The sequence below is a fragment of the Teleopsis dalmanni genome, chromosome 1 (genome assembly GCF_002237135.1).
Source record: "Teleopsis dalmanni isolate 2A chromosome 1, ASM223713v2, whole genome shotgun sequence".
Classification (NCBI taxonomy): domain Eukaryota; kingdom Metazoa; phylum Arthropoda; class Insecta; order Diptera; family Diopsidae; genus Teleopsis; species Teleopsis dalmanni.
In genome coordinates this window covers 180,377,546-180,382,901 of record NC_051846.1, presented here as the reverse complement: position 1 = coordinate 180,382,901, position 5,356 = coordinate 180,377,546, and positions in this window count along the sequence as shown.

Sequence of the window (5,356 nt, the reverse complement as noted above, 5' to 3'; positions counted from 1 at the left end):
AGGTCACAAATCAAATCAAATTAAAGTCTTAGGTTAGGTTTATGTGTTAACACACGAGTCCCTGTTTCAAATTTGGCAGGGTTTTGATTTTTAACAGTTGTTGTGCTCAAAATTTTATATAGATAATTAAGACAAGATATTGTTCCCCAAGTCCACTGATGTTAAATATTTCACGGTATGCGAAACAGTTGCATTTCCTCAGTATAACTTCCTATTTTATTTCATGGAAATGTTTCTTTATAAATATTTTAGATTTTATAAAATATATTTAATATTTTTATATTAAATTTCACAGAACTCGACTACTTTTTCGTTGAAGTGGTAAACAACAATTTGTTACATTTATTAGAAATTTTTAATGAGGAAAATATATTATGTTATAAATTTTTGTTAATTTCTTCGTACTCATAATTAATTAAAGGGAAAAAATTCTTTCCGCAAAAAGAACCTAACCAAACTCTTTGTAGAAAAAATAGTTGTGACTTAATTGTCATTATAAAGAATTATTAAAAATAAAAATCCAACTCTTAGTTAACACTATTTGTTCAACTAAATTAGAAAGATAAAGCAAAAATTAGTAATAAAAAATTCCTGTAGTTTATTATGAATAATCAGTAAACAACAAAAAAAAGCAATAAAAAAAAACAAAATATATATATAACTATAAATATATATACACATATAGTTACCACAAAATTTCTAAGTGATATGCGTAAGTTTGCTTATAAATTAGTAGTTTTTTTTTTGTAGTGCACTCAACTAAATAAACCTAAATGAAATATATTGTGACGTTAATAAATTTTATTAGAATAGAAAAATGAGTAAAACAAAAACTATCTTTGAGAAAAAGCAAAAAAAACCCATGAAACACACGTAATTTGAAATAAAACATGTTTAATACAGTAAACAAAATATTCAACAAATACAAATTTGTTCTATCAATTGCTGATTGGTGAGCAAAAGCGGCGTTCCGAGCATTACTGGTATAGACTTTCACTCTCACTTGTTGCCTGCTCAACAGTGAATCGATTGGCGCAAAAGTAAAAAGTATTTCATAGATACGAAAAATCATAAAAATGTTAGATGCGTGCACTACTGCATGTTGAGCACTTTGAAGAGCGCAGATTTTTTGTTATAGTTTTCCTGCATAATTTTTTTTTATTATTTTTATATTTATTTTTGCAAAAATAATCAATTTTGTTAGTTCAAAATTCATATCTTGTGTATATTTTTTGCTTAAATTTTTTTTTCTTTTTTTGCTAATTTATTTTTGTTTATTTTTTTATTTAGTGTATATATATATAGTATAGAAAATTTTATTGACTATCGATAAGCTTTGTTAAAAATAAACTATTCTGTCAAAAATTTTCAAGTGCAGTTGCCACATATTGTTTAGTAGTTACTAGTGCTTTCTAGTTATTTTTTTTTTTTTGTTTTTTGATATAAGAAAAATTTTTCTTTCTAATTTTAATTAATTTCACTATTGAAATTTTTTGGCTTTAATTTTTAAAATGACTGTTATTAGTACATATTTTATTTTAGTGTTTTTTTTTTGAACTTACCTAATTTAGGATATATTTTATTAAAATGTTGTAAAAATAAAATAAAATATTTCCAATTAATAGTAATTTTTAATTTTCGCACATTTGTAAAATGAAAAAACATTTTTTTATATTTTTAAACAATTCAGCACAAATGCATATATTATATTTTTTTATAAAACTTAATAGTTTAAGATATTGTTTGTTTGAAACTATTATACTAAAGACAGCCAGCCCTTAGAGCAATGCATTTTTTTTTCATCTTTAAAAAATATTTAACTGATTTCCTTTGAAAGTAATTAGATTTAATTTTTTTTTCTGTGAGTTGATTTTTTATAGTTAATAATAATTATTTCTTTTTAATAATTCTTTTTAATATAACAATAGTTATTTTTTTTTAATTAATAATAATTATTTTTTGTTTTTATAATTAATAACTATTTTTTTTTTAATTAATAACAATTATTTCTTTTTTTATATAAATTAAGTTTTACTAGTAGCAGAACGCGTTTATAAAAATGTTTTTCTTATATTTTAAAAAACGTTGTGCGACCGACCGACCGAACGACCAACGTAGTACCGAACGTCTAACTGCTAGAAAGTGTATCGCGCAATTGCGAATTCTTTTCTTAACTGCTGACCTGACTAGCGTTAAAAAAGCGCATTAAGCAACTGCCAAAAAACTATCCAAAATATTTCATATGAACCGTCCAGAGTATAAAAAAAATCACAACAACAACAACAAGAGCACAACAATGTGCTGCTGCTGCTGCTGCTGGTGTCTCCCGTCTATGTATGAGGGAGCGAATAAGCAACGTTCTAATATACACCGGCAAACAGCACAAAGGGGAGCAGCACCAACAACAACAACAACAACAACAGCGGCAGCAGTTAGAAGCTAGCTAGGCACAGTAAGTAAGCATGTAGAGGCAGGCAAGCAGGCATTCGTTTGAGGGAGTGTGCTTTCATATGTTAGTTTAACATTTTTATACTGTTAATTTCTTTTATTTGCATATATAAAAAATAAAAAAAAAAAAAATTAATAAGATACTAATAAGCTATAAGATACATGTGAAATAATAATGTGTACTGCTGCTTTTTAGTGTGTTAGAATTCTGCATTTTTATTTTATGAGAAATTAAAATTATATTTTGTATTGTATAACACACCGTGAGATACTTTGATACTGCGTTAGTTGTATTTTATTTCAAGAGTGTTTGGTTTAACATTTTTATTTTATTGTATTTTTTTTTTGTTTTTTTTTTGTTTCAGTTGATTTAGAATTTTTGGACAGCAGAGAGTATCTGAGTATCTCACAAATACCAACATAGTCCACAAAAAAGCATTTTTGCATAGAAAAACTTTATTTGCACAGGAGGGAAAAAATAAATTTTAATTTAATACATATCACAAAATGTTTTTTGTGCAACGATTTTAAACACTGACTAATACAGCAATAGAATAGATACATGTGTAGATATGTATAAATGTTTTAAGATTATTTGTATTGAAACTACTCTATGGGTATAAAACAAATTCCATTCTTACAAGTTCAAGTCCAAGTTTTGGATTTAGTTAAGTGCGCCATAGCAATCGCATACTATTTTTTTTTCATTTATTTATTTCAATATGTAAAATATTTTTTTTAATATATAAATAAAATTTCTTTTTAGTATGTATATATTAAAAAAAAATTTGTTAAATAAAAATACTCAACTTTTAAAAACAGTAAACAAAATTCGAATACATTAAAAATTTTTTTTAATAAAAAAAAATTAATATGATAAAGCATTTTGTAATATTTTTCTGTCACTATATATTATAACTAATGCTTTGTACAATTCTAAAAATTGAATGAAAATCTTGCGAATTTTAAATAATTTAAATATATACATATTTTAAATATAATTATTTAAAATTATATATATATAATACATATATAATCAAGATTGGGAGATTATATATATACATTAAGACCGAAAAGTTTTCGGAAATTCTCATTTAAAATTCGCGCGCTGTATATTTTTCGATATTTTAAGTTTATGTAGTTTGGCAGCACTGTCCTTAATTACTATGCCAAAAATGAGCGCGATCTGTCAGACAGTTCGTTTACGGCAGCTGTTGAAACCAGTTCACCTCAGTAGGGCGTTGCGAAAAAAACAATGGAAAAAAATATTGAACAAAGAGTTTGCATCAAATTTTGTGTTTCGAACGAAATTTCGTGTGCAGAATCGTTGCGAATGCTACAAAAGGCTTATGGGGAATCAGTTTTATCGAAAACTCAAGTTTATGAGTGGTACAAAGCCTTCCAGGACGGTCGTACGACCGTCGAAGACATTTCGCAACGCACTACTGAGGTGAACTGGTTTCAACAGCTGCCGTAAACGAACTGTCTGACAGATCGAGCTCATTTTTGGCATAGTAATTAAGGACAGTGCTGCCAAACTACATAAACTTAAAATATCGAAAAATATACAGCGCGCGAATTTTAAATGAGAATTTCCGAAAACTTTTCAGTCTTAATGTATAATACATATGGTAATACATATAGAATAACTAAATAAATAAATAAATAATTAAAATTTTCACCAGAACACCCTCAAGATTGCAAGATTAGGATAAAGAGCTGATTACAATGAAAGGAAAGACAGCAATTTAAAAGATGCATCAACTCAATGATACATAATAATAGCACAAAAACCGAAATCTATTATGCGATCCTTGAGATTTGTAATCCTCCCACATTTACGATGCTACTTCAATTTTTCAGTCATATATTTTCACTATCCTTAGAGCCTTATTCTTAGAGCCTTATCCTTATTCTTAGAGCGAGCATGTATGTTCATGAAAAAAAGTGTATATTATCATTGATAAACAGTCCGCTACTAAAACTTGTCCACAGTTTGTATTTCATTTATTAATATATCAGGCAGTACCTACAAGGTAACTTTAGTTTGGGTTCCCGGACATTCTTATATTGCAGAGAACGAGCGTACAGCTGCGCTAGCAAGTCTTAGTAGCAATTCTATGAAATGTTGAAAGTTCTGCTAAGACTAGCCACAGTTAAAAGTTTTTTTAAAACTATTTCTTGTGACAGACAAATAGAAATTGAGCTCATTTTTTCTCTGCAGAAAATAATGGGTGAAGAGCTATATGGTCCGTATAGTTTAAATCTAGAACATTCTTGGACTTGGTAAATACAAGTAAATCGAAAGTATCTAGGTTGCTGTTCAATTGGGCCATCTTATTAATAGCAAATACATGAATTTTAACAAAAGTATCCGTATGAACTATATTAAGACTTTCATCAAGCCTTTTTTTTGTAGCTTTCTTTAAAATTTATTTTTTACTTTATATACATACATTATATAACATAAAACTTTATAGCAATAACGTATTTGAGGTAAATAAATATGCAACACTTTAAATATATATATAAATATTTAAAAAACAAAAGCTGTTTAAATATTTTAGAAATATAGTTTGCATAAATATATAACTTAATTAAATAATATTTAGAATATAATTATATTAATAGATGAAACAGTTAGAGTTAGAAATATAAAGAACAAATTGTATATAAACTTATTTGTTTTCTGATTTTCAGCTTTATTGGCTCTTCTTGTGAGATATATGTAGTTCACTAAGTTCTGTGTGATGCTTTCATTCACACTTTAATTTACTAATGTATATTATTTTTTTTGACGACTTGCTCGGGTCCAACCATTATCTCTCGATTTTGCAGCATTGCATGGTTATATGTATTCTTTACTGCATAGATAACATGTTTTCGTTGTAGTATTAATCTCGTTTTT